This window comes from Anas acuta, chromosome 2 (assembly GCF_963932015.1).
Source record: "Anas acuta chromosome 2, bAnaAcu1.1, whole genome shotgun sequence".
Classification (NCBI taxonomy): Eukaryota; Metazoa; Chordata; class Aves; order Anseriformes; family Anatidae; genus Anas; species Anas acuta.
This window is the reverse complement of record NC_088980.1, coordinates 68413845-68431373: the sequence shown is the minus strand read 5'-3', so window position 1 is coordinate 68431373 and position 17529 is coordinate 68413845.

Genomic DNA, 17529 nt, shown 5'->3' with positions numbered 1-17529 from the left:
GTGAGGACTCAGGTGTAGGAAGAAACTTGCTGCATCAAATAATAACAGGTAAGCAATAGTATTGCCATTATGTGTCATTTATAGATTGCCTTTTAGGAAGACAAAAAACTGCTAAGACGTACAGAACAAGGCATAATATGACATCAGGGGCTTTGAAGGGGAAGAAAGAGCAGGCCAGAAGTAGAGTCAGAGACCTCAGGACAGTTTTCTTTTAATTTAGGCATAGTGGTCTACCCTAAGGACACACTAGTTCCCTAGAAGCAGAGCTTGTTTTGAGCCATCAGTCACTCCCTGATGCTGAAGTTCACCAACTTGTGTTCTGGCTTCTATGGGGACTGTGAGATCTGCACGCCGCTTGGGGTGCATCTGTCCCTGGGCATCCTTATTCCTCTGTGCCCTGGGAAAGCAGCCTCCATTCCTGCAACAGGATGGTGTGCTCCATCAAGATGAGGCTTGGCCTAAGCAAACAACCCTAAGCCATGCTTCTTATCACATTTGTCTTCAATGATGATTCTGCTTGAGGCCTGAAATCCTAGAAGTTCATCATACACATACTTGTGAACCTGGTGATTTCGCAAATGTCATACAGCATACATCTCTGAGTGCCAGAGTCAGGAGTAAAAATCCAGTTTCTGACTGTCTTATTCCTGACAAGGCATATTCCTATCTTGTTGTTTAGTCACTCACAGGGCTTATTCCTGCTTGTTGTTGTAGTGCCTTTCTGAAAAAAAGAAACGTTTCTCTAATTTTTCTCTAATGTGTGCAGCAGGTTGCTAGACAGACTGCGAGGGGCTTATTTTCAAAAGTGGAGTCACACTCCTGCTGGAGACAAAGCTAATTCTGTATGTCCGTACAGTGTTTTTGTATCTTGTCTGAGACAGAGGTGTAACAAGGACTGGAGTGTCTGTTAATTCCCAGACTGTTTCGGGAATAAATAAAAAGAATTACATCTTTTCATATACATATCATAAGAGAAAAAATGGAGAATAAAGCCAAAATACCTTAACTTTCTCTGGGAAAAAAATAAATAAATAAATAAAAGACTTTTAGACCAGTCACAGCTTGCTCAGCTGTAGTGACACAGAATAGAAGGCCCTGGGATTTAAGCTTCAGGGCTCAGTTTCAATAAAATTCAAGTTGCCCAAATAAGGTTTTTGTAAGGGGAACATACATTCATTCATACATTGAGTAATTAATACAAATCGAGGACATACTGGTAACACAGGCTTGATTTAATATTTTTTTGGGCTGACTGGAACAATCTGTGACTGAAGAAAATATATTTGTTAAGGTCCGACACCTCCAAATCACACACTTTTTCTGTATTACCAGTGTTGTAGTTAGTTGACATGGAACATTTTTGGAGCTAGATACAGAGGGGTTAGAGGGTGAGAGTGGCTGTTCTGTAGCAATGACAATTACTTCTTATTGATGGCATCGGGCTGTGGGTTTGGTGTTGCCTGGTTGCCTTGCCATCAGTCAGGTTGGCTGAGGAAGAAAAGGTTGTCAGGCTAATAATTGATAATATAACCAATGAACCGTGCCTTATGTTCAAGAGGTTTTACTTCAAATGAAGCTAAAGATGTAGTGTGAAATTTTATAATCCTAAATTCATTTCAGTCCTCTAAGAGCCACGATTGTTGTTGTTGTTGTGTTTTTTGTTTTTATTTTCGATGGTTCTTAATTTATTTTCACTATATAGGCTCTCAGCACAGAACATGCCCATTTTTGCAAGATGGAAAGTTGATTCAAGTTTTTGAATGTATTTGGTAAATTCATCCATGGGATATTAAGGTCATTGCTGAAGAACACAAATCAGAATCTTCAGAAGGAAATAGTGAATCGCATTCTCTGTTTCTCCTTTGTACTAGTCCCGTCCTGTTTTCCTTATGTCAGTCAAAAATAATGTTTAAACTTAAAGTATGTAGGGTTTTTCTTTGTGGAAAAATGTAATGAAAGCATAATGCTGCTGTAGTTTCTCAGCGCTTCTTGCAAGACAGGGCATTTTCTGTCAGGAAATTACTCGCTGAAAGTTTTCTTGCTAAAAATAATTAAAAAAAAAAAAAAAGTTTGCATAACCAAAATTCAAAAGAAAAGAGAGGTCAATGCCTGACAGTTTTAGGGAATTCTGTAAAGAAAACCTGAAGGAAAGATGTTCCTTCACCCTTTCACTTGGAAATAATGTTGTATAGATTTTGAGTAATTAAGAGTTATATAATTAACTTATTTTAAGTTTAGAATACCTGAAATTATGTTTGGTGAAAATGTTGATTCAGAGCTAAGAATAAATGCTCTGATTTGGAGGGAATCTTCCCTGTGCCAGCTGACTTTTTCTCTAGAAAAATATAAGATGTTTCTTGTGAAGTTTCTCTTTAAAAGTGTGGTTTGCAAATCATTTCTGCTGGAGCTTTTCTTGATCACTGCTTTATATAAACTGACTTGATTCCTAAATAACTTGAATGGATGGGAAGGGAATTGGGAATACAGATACAATCTTAAAATATTGTTTCTGCTAGTGCTATAAGAAGTAGCTCAGTTCATTTTGACTGATACGCTCTTATGCTCTGTTTTGAAATACTTTAATTTGAAGCTTGAACTGTGAAATAACAGGACCAGAGGAATTTCCCTTCTGGTTTTTACTGCTTCCCAAATTAAGTCATATGGGTAAAGATCTTAAAACCCGGCACCAGTGTGTGGCTTTCTAATAGTATCTTTGTGATCATGTCATTCCCGAGAAAGGCATGTTTCAAATAAAAAGGAAATGTCAACCTTGAGAATTTTTTATTAAATCCCTTTTCTTCTTCTACTCAAGTTCAGCTTTAGCTGACCACTTCCTCTGTCTGGTTTATTTTTATTAGAAATGAGTAGATTCATTAACTGTGCAACTCGGTGGTCAGGCAGTGACTGGATATGTCCAATAATGGGTAATAGTTGTATTTTTCATTGGGAGACCAATGTTTGCTTTGGAGATGGCCTGGGGAACAGATGTAATCTGAGACAGCTCTATGTTTGCCTCTTGTTTCACTGATACGCTGAGCATGTTTGAAACCAGTGAGAAAGAAAAACAAACATTTCAGAAGAAAGTACCTGCAAACTGTTTCCCCAGACTGCTTTCATGGGCTTCAGCCAGAAGCTCCACAAACACAAGACCATACACACAAACATGCATGCACAAACATGAACGTGCATGTATGCACATATACATATATATTTCATGACGCACTCGTGCCCTCAACAGACCTGCTTCCAAGAATGTTTTTGAACTGATCCAATGATTGAATTTCTTACTGTGAGGGTGAGCAGGGGCTTGGACCATATGACCTCCAGAGGACCCTTCCCACCTTCACAGTGCTGTGCTTGTGATTCTGTGTTTATGTAAACTGGCTGATGAACTACTTGCTGGATGACGTAAGTCAGTGTCAGGGCTACTGATCAATAACTGCCTGCTCATCTGAAAGCTTTTTTTTATCTACATAGTTTCATGCAGTGGGATTGTTTTATTTTTCATTCATGGCTGTGCTTTATTTCTCCTCATCCCCACAGTCGTCACTTTCTGCATGGATATTTACTAGTGGTCATGGTCGTTTGAAGTAGTTGCCACATAGTTGACTCGGATGAAATATAACAATCTGAGGAACAAGAACAAAAGTATTCCAACATTATACACAATATTGAAATAATGAAATTCCTGTCTCCTCATGCTTCAGCAGTATTTTCCCTGTCAAAAAGCCTACATTTCAGATAGCAGTTTGCATACAAGTAATAAGAAGTGCTAATCTTTGGTAGAGAAGGCTGAAGTAGGTGGGGAATTGACAGCAATTCATGTTGCCTATTTCCCAAATTTATCTCTTTACTCTTATAATTGTTTCTTATCCCAAGCACTCTCACTGTGGTAATAAAATAAAACATGCATCCAAGCTTTGTGCAGTTGCCAGTATACATATTCTAGTTTAGTTTAATTGGTAGAAATTGCTGTGGACTTGCACTTTGGGAGATGTTTCTGACTTCTGTAGGTTAGTATATGGCTCCAATGAATATTCAACAGTGCATTTCTTTCTTGTATTTCTAGCAGGCACTGGTCTTATTTAATGTCATACACGCAGAGGAAAGTAGTGACTTGTCACTAGGGGCTGTTCAAATTCTACAGGGTTAGTTTGTGTAATGGCTTGTGAAATGAAACTCTTGAATATCTTTGCAGTAATTGGTAACTAGCCACATTTTTCAGGAGGAAGACTCTTCACAGGAATACCAGTTTCTAACACTGCTAGGTAGAATGGGAGGAAAGGAAAAAGGCCAGATTCAAGGACAGAGTTAATCATGCTCAATTACAGCCAGGTAAAGAAAATTCTGTGAAAGTCCAGCCTGTCACTCTAGTTCTGCATGGCACCCTGGATGTATCCCTAGGAACAGAGATCTCAAATTGGGCAGACAATAGCTAACTAAGGGATTTCCTGGTGAAAGAAGAGCTGTGTCCAAATAAACACCCTGTCACCATAATTAGCAAATTTGGGGGCTACTCTGCAATAAGCTGATGTGTATTGCATTCTGGTAGAGAGCAGATTGCAAACCTGAGCAGCTATGAATCCAGCATTCAAGTAGGATTTAGGTTTGCTACAGGTACTTCCCTCTGCTGAATGGTGCAGCCACTGCTTTGTAGCAAAACTGCTGCCACTGAGAAACTGCATACACCTGGTTTATTTTCCACCGACAAAACCCTCTTCCATTGCCTTTTCATTGCATAAAAAAAAAAAAAAAAAAAAAAAAAAAAAAAAAAAAGAAGAAGAAGTTCAGTAAAAAGGGCATACTCTAAGGGCAAGCTACTTAGAACATTTTTCAGTGAATATGCTGTTAGTTTGGTCATTATCCCGGAAACAACCTGACAATTCAGACTGTGCCACCAGATGGAGAAGAGAGAGAGAACTGGAAAGATGATTTTGTGACGGACACATTATTTTTCTCACTATAAGAAGCAAAACAAAGATATGGTCTAGTTGTAAACACAGGATATTCATACAGTTGTACCTCCTCTCTCTTTCTAGAGCAGAAAAAACATTTCTCTGTTCAAAATCAAGAAAGCACAGTTACTCCTGTCTGATTCAGTGGCAAAACTGATGTCAAATGTCATAGATCTCACAGCTGTGTCTACTTTATTCTGTTACAGCTTCCTGGGCAGCTCTCCTGAGTAGTCTGTTTTCTAGCTATTTGTGTTGTACTAATGTCTGTAATGTCTAGGCCTGCTAGCTGGAAGCCAGGAGCTGGCAGCTAGGGGCTACCACCTGGCTTCAGAGGAAGGGGTTTTCCTTGTCCTCAGGGTGAAACTGGCTTCATTTTGACAAGGTGCATCCTTTCTGCTTAAGCATAACAAAGCTGGCTTTTTCTAGTCCCTGAATTCAAATTGAGATTCTTTCACAAGGCAGTGGACACCACCAGGGTTCAGGGCTGGCATAAGATAAAGAGAAGACAAAAAGCAAATATGTGAAACCTGGCTGCAGGATTCTGCATTTGACTGGAGAAAACAGTGGTGAAATCCTCCTCTAAGGCAGAAACCTTTGTCAAATTGGTTAGTCACATGCTCCTCTGTAACCTGTGTTGTGACTGCTGCATCATGGTTTGTGGAATAAGACAAGTCTGGGATACCTTTGAGAATAAGGGCTAGATGAGAACTTGTGTCATGCTGCATTTTTCCTGTAGGAGCCTTCAGAAATAATAATAGCAGCAAGACTATGAACAACCCCCTACATACTCCACTGACTCATGGACTAATGTGCTGTGGGAGCGCATTGCATGGGTGGGGAAGGCCAGTGCCACAGTCAGGGTGGATCTGTCCCATTGGTACCAGAGAGAAAACACTGCAGGTAGGAACAGCTTTTTCTGAAATAAGATTTGAAAGTAATGGCACTAACAATTCCATTATGGCCTGCAGTTTGTTGTCCAAAGAGAGAGACACTGAACTGTTGATGAAGATGAAGAATAGTTTGAAAGAGGAAGAGGGGAAGTATTCAAAAGAGACAGAAGCCTGGCAGAGGCATTGGTGTTACCAGTCTTGATGCTTTGAGGAAAAAGGCAAGGAAGACTTTGTTTGTGTTGGCATAGATAGATTTTTGCATGGAAACTGTCACACCAAATTATATCTGCCAGTGTCTCACCAAGATGACAGTGATTAGAAGGTACTCCAAAGAACTATTCGTCATTCACATTTGGTCCTGTCTGTAGGTGGTGTATATGGTCCAGTCCATGACAGGCATGACAGGCAAACCAAGGTTGATATTCTCCCAGTTACTTCGGTAGGTTTGGATCCATTATGGAGGAGGGCCTTTGCTTGGTCCCAGTCACATCATCTTGAGGTGATATAGAGTGCTTAGCACTGTGATATTGGTTGTTGTCCTACCTTTCTTCACTCTTCTGGAACCTCACATGTCCCAGACTCACAATATGTTGGCTCATTACAACTGACAAAAGGAGAAACACCGTTTTTGAGTGCGATATAAATGCTTTTGTGATGGGTTAGTTGCTAAAGATGCCTTTAAGGAGATACTGCATGTGTTTGTTATATCAGTGCCAAGCTCAACGTGGTGTGCATTGAGTATAGAAGTTAAATGTTATGAAGATATTTAATGTGTGACATTAAGAGCATTCGGAGCAAATCAACAGAGTATATATTATCTCTGCAGATGACCTAGGAGGACTCTCGTAGCGTATTTGTTAAGCTACCAGTGAACAAGCAATTCCTATATGACACATTGCAAAACTTATTCTCTTTCCATCCTCTTCTATTGGTATTGAAAATACCAGAGAAAAGTTTTACAAGAAAGACATGGTTTATCACTTTTCTGTGAGACTGCTGCTCTGTTTTGTGTTTGAAATAACTGAGTATGAGTTTTGCGAAATAACTCCTTCTGGTGGAGAAAAAAATACTTTTGGAAGTAAGCCAACTGTTGAGTAAGTCAGTCCTCTTCCCATTTCCTTTAAAAAAAAAAAAGTCATGAAAAACAGTGGTCAGGTAAACCACCTGAGTATTTGATTCCTTCTGTCAGCTCTGTTGCACTTGGAGTTTATGGAGAAGAGTGTAACCTCTAAAGGCTACCTGATACCTAGATGTTAGATAATTTTGTGGCCTCTCTTTCTTTTCTAAGGGAACATTATAGACAAAGGATGTTGAATTGCTTTGTGTTGTTGAATCTAAAATTGTGTTCATACATAGGTTTGGAAACAACAGATTAAAAAAATTCAGAAAAAAAATAAAAAAAAAGACTGGGATGAAACAGCCCAGGTGATAATTATAATAATTATGATAATTAAATAAATGCACAGTATAGCATGGTATTAAGTAGCAGTTGTGCTTCTTTCGAGCTTTTTTTTTTTTTTTTTTTTTTCTTCAGTGTCAAATTAACACCAAGGTCAAATTTCTGGACTTATTTACATCCCATGTGATTTCATTAAATCTAGAATGGTTTCATGGCATGTAAATTGGCACTGAAGTTAGTTTTCAGTACATGGTTTTATGGTTCAGGTGCGAAATACTGCTCTGGCTTGCATTTATCTAAACGTTATTATGCCTTGGACTGTACTTCTTTTCTTTGTTTCAAAATTTAGCAGATCAGCTAAACTGTAATTTTTTTTGTTGGTTCCCCTCTGTTCTTTCCCCTTAATTCTTCCATTATTAAAAACAGGTTCATTAAAGAAAATACTGATTGTTAGCCCAGAATGAGGACTAAGGTCAGCTGGCAATTTTAGAAAATTGAATCAGGCAAATTAATCATATTTGCAAATTGACTACTTGAGCATGCATGCATATTTGACCATCTTTTCCATCTTTTTTTTTTTTTTTTAATGTGAAAATCAGTAACAAGTATGTGGTAACTACTATTTGTGCAATGGCTGTAAGATGGCAAGGGAAAGAAGGGAATTATTCTCTTTTTCTTTCTTTCCCTATGAAAAATAAGGTGGCAAAAATTCTTTAATTAAAAATGAATGTTCTGGCTTTACCTAAACCATATACAGGTCTCCTATAATTAGGAACTGTTACTTCTCAATAAATTCTTTAGGTGCTTAACTATACACATCTAGCATTAAATTCTTACATATGAGAACGTTCTGTGGAAAACCATCACCACTGTCATTCATACACACATACCATTGCACATATCTGCAATGTACTTCAACATAACATGTTATTTTATGTGATTATATTAGTCATTATTAATTAATGATTATATATTATGTTATTCATTATTAATTAATGAATTAATTATTATCTCTGTCACTTGAAGTCAGAAGAACCTTAAAAGGCTATTACTATGTTTAAAATGATTCTTTATTTGTTCTCTTGTACTTCTCTACAAGGTTGCAGATATATTGCTAATAAAGATGTACACCTTGTACATCTCTTGTGGTGTGTGGATGCCTGCCAGTCAGTTTTGAAGTGTACAGTTACGATAATAAAGCAGTTGATTATTTTCATTTAGTTTATAAATATTGAATGACCTCAACCAGGATTCTCATCCAACAATCTGCCAAATATCATTATGAATGTAGCTGAAACCTTTTATGAAGAATTTTTATAAGGGCTGCATGCAGTATTGGTACCTAAGGAGTTTTAAAACTCCCTTAACTAAAATTCTGTCAGATGGCAAAAGCTGGACAGCTGAACACAGATGGGCAGGTAGCAATCCTGGTGCTTTGTTGGGGTTCTCAATAGTAATACAGCAACATAGAAGAGGTTCCTGCAAAAAGCAGTTAACCACTTGCTCATGCAATTGTTTCAACACTACTTCTCAGGACTTGCTCCCTCTGAGGTTCAGGTGTTTGGGAGTGTTGTTTTATTTTCACTGGGAGCCGAACTGGATCAAGAAGTGGAGCTTTCAGTTAAGCTGCCTTCTTTGGCTTCTTGACTATCCACTAAGCGTCTGACTCACTTGGAGGTTGATATACAGAAGGAAAGAAATTTGGGCCCAAAAAGGTCCTTAAAATAGACTAATAGAGAATACCTCAAGTTGCCAAACTAAGCTGTAAGTACTAGAAAATCCCCTTTATAATGGGATTTCCAATGCTCTTTCCTTCTAGATAAATGTAAAATGTTGAGTGCTTGCCTTCTCCACTCTTGCACTGCTGTTTTACATCTACATCTAAGGAAGAGATGGAGAATTTGAAAGAAAGCAAGAAAACAGTATGGGTAGTATATGAGGACCAGTCTTCAGTGGCTCTTTGTTTTATATTTGGTTTGTGCTGGCTCTACTAAGGTCTAAGTTTTGTTTGAAGTTTTTTGCTATGGTTGGGCTGTTCATGATATCTTTCCTCTGTGTGGATCACCTTAAGTTTTCTGCAAAATATGTATGAAATAGGCCAATACCTAAGAATAAACACAGTTTGTGATCCCTTTATCCCATTATTCATTTCTTTAAGAAGCCAGGGTTAACTTGTATAACTTTTTAATAGATGTAATTAGTATACACATATATATTATTTTTGCTGAATTAGTTTATTTATATGCTGTCAGAAGAGAATGAAGTGAGTTTGACCCTACTTTGACAGGAGGTTAAATTTGGTCCCTTTCAACCTGAACTGGTCTAATAGTTCATTTCTGTCTCTATCTATCTCTAGCTCCTACTGCTTTAATATTTTTCCTATTCAGAGGGATGTGAATTGGTGAAACAACAGAATATTTGATAGAATGAGCTGACATGCCTCTCTGAAATATGAAAATGTCTCTTTATCACATGTATTTGGAAGTTATTTTCACAGTAATAGTAATACTTCCTTGTCACTTAATTGTATCTGTCTTTCCAAAAGAACTACCTGATGTGGATGACACCTATCACCTACCTGCCATCACCTCATTGTATATATGATTTATTGTAAGAAATTTGCACTTCTGATTATGTTAATGACAACAAACCTGGACATTGAGATATGATGGGTAATACAGCTGTGGGAACAGCTAAGCAGAAAAAAGAAGGAAATTCAGTCACTAGTGAGATATTTTTTTCATTTGGCTGAGCTGATTCTAAAGTCCATGTGTTTGTATTAGCCCTGTTGGGACGTGGTTCAGCACATTATTTATACAAAGTTACTTCAGTGGCTGATTATTATTAATTGCCATTCTGAATTCTTTGCAAGTCAAGCTGGACTCCAAATGAAATTTGGTTTCCAAAGTAATTAGGAGTTAATGTTGCAATGTGTGTTGCCTGTTGTGTTCTTGCAATAACATTGAAAAAATCTTGTTCATTTGCTTGAAAACCTCCAAACCTAACTCCAAAATGGGAAAAGTATTTAAAATGTATTAGAAAAAAGAAAGGTCTTTCTCAATCCTAGGCTTGCTCAACTAGATGAGGGGAAAAAAAAAAAAAAAAAAAAGAAAAAAAAAAGATATCAAAGAATCCAAATGGCATTCCCTTCATTCTACTACTTTATTGTTTTAAGAGTCCTCACCAAAACTGGGATGCAATTTTGAACAGAGTTTACACTTTATCAGGTAACTTAGACCATAGTCACAATTTACACACCTGTAGTATAGATTACTTTTATACTGTCTTACAGAGATGGTCTTTGGCCCACCAGTGATTGGAAATTTGGTTTCAGGTTCCCAAAATATGGCTGCTTAATTTCTTTTTTAGCCGGCATCTTTCAATGCTGTTTCTCTGTGCAAGGAAAACTGATGAATTGACAAAAATAACAATGATTTTTTGACAATCCAAAGGATTAGAAAGGGAATAACTACCTAACAACAGTTTTTCATGTTTTTAAGATTTATGAAATCTTATGTTATATCCAGAGTATGTTTGTTTGTTTGGTTTGGTTTTTGGCTGATTGTTTTTTGAGAATAAAGAACCATAGCCCTGGTTGTGGACCATATGACTCAATGCTAGTGTAGAAAGTTTTGATAGAAAGGACAAGAATAGTGATGTAGAGCGATAACTTTCAAAAAGTATTGGTCTCATTAAAGTTTGTCCTCTCATGTTTCTACTGCATTTTAATTAGGGTAACTGGTTTTCCAGAATTATTCTGTTGTTACATTTTTGTGTGCACTTAGATACAAGGCTATCATATATTTTCTGTGTGCTTTTACAGCTTAATTGAACATTTTATTCCATATAGTACATGAGTGTCTGCTCTGGTATTTGTTGTGTTTTTTATAAATACTGCCAGAACTGGCAACAAGATTTCTATCTTCATAATTAATGCTTCCTTTTTATACTTTTTTATGTGCTTGGCTATGCCTTTGCAATTGAGTGCTGGGTCAAAGGTTGCTGAAAAAAAAATGGAATGACCTTCTGGCCTTTCCTTACACATTTCCTGTAAGAGAGCAACATTTCAACCAGCTGTGAGTCTCTTCAGCAATTTTGTTGTGGCACGATGTCTGAAACTCAACTATTGTGGTTTTTAGATGAGAAAATTAGGTGGCAAGTCTGCTTAACCTCTGTAGGTATCAACAGAGATTGTAAGATTAAGATCCTACTTCCTCTAAATGTGTACTGTTCATCAGCTGTCATGGTTCTTAGTTTCTCAAGGTGTAGGGCAATGCCCACACGTTGCTTAAAAAATATGATGCCTAGTTTAAGAGCAGAAAACATAGACCACAAAAATAAAAGTTAACACATGGTAATCCATTATAGTAAAAAAGAGTGATTGTGAGGACTTTTACAAATACTTTAATATCCTTGGCTTCACAGAACACAGCAGCTGAGAAAGTTGCTGCAAAATTTGGAAAGTGGAATCTGCTTTCTTTGTTGTTTTCTTTCACTCTGAGATCTTTTTGCAACTACCTGAAGCCACCAGCTCTCTTCAGGACCTGTTTCAGACTGGCTTCTCTGTACCCATTACTTATAATGTGATGGCTCTTGAGGTTAGGTCGACTGGTGATACAGGCAATGCAATGAGGGCCCTGACAGCCATTTAACATGTAATCTATTCCTTACACTATAGGGCTCAGAGCTATGCACACCAGGAGAGTTTGTTCCTGGTGTCCCTGTTGTGTTATTTACCTCTGCTCTGAGCAGTTAAGTCCACCACAGCCATTTAGTAAATTATCAGTTTTCTTATTGGCCCTAAATTGCGCCTAATTAAAAATCTGACCTCCACAAAATAGTCCTCTTCCTAAAGAGACAGAACATAAACAGGAAAAAATCAGCTAATTGCTGCAAAAACTGCTTTTGTGGCACTATAATTGGACCTCAGTGAAATGAATGAACCCACTGGGGATTCCCTAATGAATGTTTAACTGCAAACAGTAGTTGGGCACTTAAGCAGCTAGGCTGATGGTCCCTAATGAAATCAAATAAAATCAAATAAAATAATCTGGCATTTTAGTAACCAGATTTCTTGGCATTGGGACATAAAAATAATATAATTCTAGATAAATAAGATCTAAAGAAAAATTATTAATAAAGCTGTGAAAACTTAGCCAATCTTGTTTGGATTCTTTCTTTTCCCCCTGAAAAAATACCCTCTGAAAACTCTATGTACTGTGTTGAATCTTTCCAAAGAAAGTTTTCATCGTCTCTTTAATGTTCTAAGATCTTTTCTGCTTCCTGTTAATCACATTGTCTGACTTTATTTTGCAGTGAGTTTTTCAGAAAGTAACCGTGGAACTTCATGATGTAGGCAATTGGTTTAAGATCCTTTTCTTTTTTCCAAATTGTAGCAAGAAGCCAAATTCTGATGACCTCAGTAAATTGGTCTGTACTTTGTCTCCAAATATCTATTGATCTCAATGGCTAAAGTTCTGGTCTTACTGATGTCAGCTGTATAACTTGACTTTGAATAGCATGTCAGTAACACAGACTCATGTAGGACCTCAATATTTTGCTAATGCATAAAGCAAGCATAAAACTGAAATAGGGAAGATGACACTACAGGATTACTTCATTTATTATATTTTAATGCTCACTTGCACAATGATTAGACCATGCAAATGATTCAGTATGGGGGTTTACATAGGTTATCAGCTTTCAAAAACTTCTTAAGCAGTTTTGTTTAATCTAAATTAGTATTAAAAATACTTCATAATATTGTAGTACAGTACTTGTAGCAATGATGACATAAAAACCTGGAAAGGTATATTTTAATTAGTATCTCATACTTTTTAATTCTTTTCCAAAACTTCAGTTATGGAGTACATAGTGAATATTGCAGTTTAACAAAGTGAGATTTAGAGAAAATTCAATTTAATCATGTACAGCCAATTTTATTTAAATATATAAAAGTGGTATTATATGTGTCCAATTCAAATACATATAGGTTATTTAGATATTGTAGATAAAAGGCCCATTACAACAGTTTTTCAGAATTATGAGTTAGCATATCTGTTGACTGTTTCTTGATGGATGTGATAAATGGACTTTCAAACTTATTAACAACAGGTAGTATTATGATTACTTACCATTAAAACTGAAAACATTTTTCTTGAGAAATTAATATAAATGAACTAAATCTTGCAGTAAGCTTAAGTTTCTAAATAGCACAGTTAGAGCATACTAAACCTCCATTCTTACTTATTAGTTGTAACTTAATAGACTTATAATGTTGAAAAACTGTGAAATATAAAAGCATGAATATATATATATACATATTTGCACATATATGTCAGAGGGAGAGGTTTGTTTAATCATTTTGCATTATGAGTGATGAGTCATAGCATAGAAAGGAACCAGTAAATGGTAGCTGTTGCTAAGAAGCTATTGCTAAAATCTGATTATTTAATCTGGTTTTATCTTATTATCTGGTTTTAGGGACAATTGCTGAAGATGAGGAGAGAGAATAAAGCAAATTTCAAGTAGAGAGGGATCTAGACTGCTCTGGAGGAACAAAAAAACAATGCAGAAGTTACTACAGATATAGTCAAGTAAGGTCCAATGTACAGGTAGTTAAGAATTGTTTTAGATGCTTGTCAGAAGGGAAAGAGATTTAATATTGGTAACATTATTTGTTACCAATCATCTTCTGGTTATTTCCTGTCCTTGTTAGTACAGTTAGCAAATTTTGCAGCCCCATCTAAGTTTGCCCTACAGATCCAAGGTAGCCCGTGTGTGAATATTGTGGTGAATCTGGAGACAAAAAAAAAATCTTTCCTTTGAGGATTTGTAAATGAAATAATAATTGCTGAATCCATTTGCAAAAGCATCAAATACTCACACTTTCAGAAAGTAGTCAAGAAGATGTTTTAAAATAAATCAAAGATCACCAGCTGTTATCCATTTAGGATTTATTGAAATATAAAAATGAGTGGTTAATGTAGCCTAAAGTAGGAGTATTCTTAAGAAATTAAGACTGGAAACCATGGGGACATATATTTCATGATGGGCTAAATTACAGCTATGAAAGAAATTGCTCATTCTTCAAGGAGAGGGAGCCTTTTGAAGACTGTAAAAACTGAGAATTGCTATGTTGGAGCCTGCAATGAAGAAAAATCATAGTTCTTGTAGATGAAATGCACTCACAGCATTGGCTAATTTTCAATTTAAATACTTTTAAGTTTTTAGAAGAGATGTTGGGGAACATCTTTGAGATCCTTCTTCAGCACACTAGTAGTAAGCTCACAAGGCACTATTCTTGTGTTTCATACAAGTATTTAGTTCATTATGCAAATTGTCTGTGTTGGAACTGAGAAAAAAACATTCAATATTGATAACTGTCTCTAAAATTGCAACTATTTGCCACCACTGCAAGGACAAATGGCATTATTTCTCTATTTCTAGATTTCAGTTACCAGATCACATGCCTTTCAAGCTGCACAGCTTAGTGGTATTATTGTTACCAGTGTCATATGGCATTGTGCATAGTACCATATTTCCCCAAATAGCTTCTTACATATTTGTGTCTTAAGTGAAAAGACTTTTTTTTTTTTTTCCTGGCATTTTGTGAACGATACTGAGGAACACTTGCTAGCTTTACAATTTATCTAATGACAATGTTATAAATATTTTTTTAAATCACATCACAACAGTAGAAGTAATTTAGCCCTGATATATATTATACAATATTTATATATTTAAATATCAATATTTGCATATTAATATAATATAATATATAAGGGATTTATGTATGGATTTAGTTGTCTAGACTGTGACTTTCTGAACTGGATGCGGCCTGCAGATATCCATGTGTGACCTGTATACCCCAAAAGCTGGGCATTAGGCTCCTGTGAATGGAAGTGACCAGTATGGAAAAACATGTAATTTAAGGAGCTTAGATTCATGAAAACAGAGCTTGTGGATTTAAGTGGAAAGGAATCTCAAACCACTATGTTTTTAGGGGACTGGAAAAGGGGTTGAGGAAGGGTTAATACCAAGACTAGTATGTTTGTTATGGGCTGTGGGATAAATCATGAATAGAGCCCTGCTGTTCATGCCCCTTGCAGTATTTGTCACCACCTTCTTCCACCTTCAGCACCGTTCAGCCTTGGAACCTCCAACACAGCTCTGCCCCTTGCATGTTTGCTGCTCTCAACCCTGATCATGAACAGATGGGAAAACAATTTTTATCAAAGACATGTTACATGTTTCATTGACTGAAATTATGCATTTCTTAGGCAGCTCTTTATTATAATTCCTGCAGTGAATCACTGCTCTAGATTTCCCCTAGCACAACTGAGATCAGAGTCCCTTCCACCTAATGTGTCACTACTGAAAATCAATCAATGATTACAATTTGTGATTATTTGCATATTTACAGGAGTAGCACATATCGATTCCCAATCTCTACATTGCCCTTTATGCTGGCAGCCATATAATGAAGGAAAACAATAAGCTAAAAGGAAATAAAATAAAACTGTTGTACAGTCTGTGTTGCTGTAACTGAATTAAAGCAGCGGAGAGCATGTGTTGAACTCCAGCCTTACCAATTTTACATTCATTTTATTTAGTATCAGGAAACAGATAAAATATAAAATAATTATACATGAATACTTCTTCTGAAAATATTAAGAAAAAAAAAAAAAAAAAGAAGTCTTTGTCCAATGCCATAATAAATGCAGTATTAGTGATTTATTAACAGAATAAGGAAAGCTACTTACAATCTGGGGAGACTACACTAGGGAGCTGAACAGCAAATGCACATGAGCAACAAAGGAAGAAAATACATTTTTTTCTTCATTTTAGGCTTCTGGGATTAATAAGCAAAGGGGAACTTGAGAGCTAAATTTTTTTATGTTAAAAAGCTCATTTGCAAGAAGACAAAGTAAATGGAAGAAAAATAATTTATTCAGTGAACTGCTAATCCAGCTGTTTTGCTTCTAGGCTTAATTGGATTTACCTAGAATTGATATTTGGTGTCAGCATGTGTTATATCATCAGCACAAGCAATACTTACCAAACATAAAGAATCCTATCTTACACAAAATATTAATTTATTTGACTCATATTTATTATAATCACTTTTTATTCACGTATGTTACTACTTAGTATTGCTATTTGATGCTATCTCATATATATGATCTGGTCTTAGTTATTCTATCTTAATATCTGAAGCAGTTCAGCAATGTTGAAGACTCACAGGCAAATAAAATGTGCTAGGAAATGGTTATTCATCTCTTGTTCTGCCTTCCAGGCAGCTGTGCTGACTATAAAAAGGTGTGCGTTGTGCCTAATGGCAGGTGGGTGACATCTGAATTCTCAAGTAAGACATATACTGTAGCTTACAGTACGTTCAGCAATGGGAGCTTCACTGGTTCAGGCTGGAAATAGGGCATTATCCACAGTGACTGAGAGAGATTTGTCAGGTAGGAAATCCAGCTTACATGGAAATGTGAACCCGAATCTTTCCAACAAAGCAGAGAAATGATACTCTCATTGCATTACAGGGGAAATAGGGCGTGGGAAGGATGATTTTTATTAAGGGCACGTGTCACAGATTCATCAGAATGGACAAATAATGTTCCAACTGCATTAGCTGATAAATATGGTGTTTTTCTTCTTGTAGAGATAATGGTCATCTGTGATTCATTGTATACAATTGTTCAACAAATATTTAGATGCTCTCTCCCGACCTGCAAATTTTCTGTAGTCTGTTCACTTTGTCTAATTTGTTGTGATTGGTTTCCTCAGTAACAGTTTGTTCTAGCTGTCTGCTCTTGTGATGGAAAATCTTGCAAAAGCCAAATAATTAATGCAGCAAATGCATGAATGAATAACATGACATGAATAGTGCATGTTCTCATTCATGAAGGGATATTCCTATTTGCCCATGAGTGCAATGAGACATGTCCTCCCCCTCCCCCCCATTTAAATATATTATCTATTTCAGGGTGGTGGGTGAGGATGCAGCCTCTACACTTCAAGGGCTGTATGTGGTCATCATATGGTCCCCACCACTCAGCAGATCAGCTCACTTTATTTTGGTAGAGAATGACGGGGGAGGTGGCTGTGGCTGAGCAATCTCAGGCAAACGCTGTCTCAGCTGCATTTGGCCAGCTGTGCTTATGAACCTGGCCATAAATCTGAACTGATGCTACATCTCAGCAAAGGAGATCACTGGCTTACTCCCCATCCTCTTCTGTTTGAGGCTCCTGCTGTCAGCCTGTTTGCTGTCATTCTG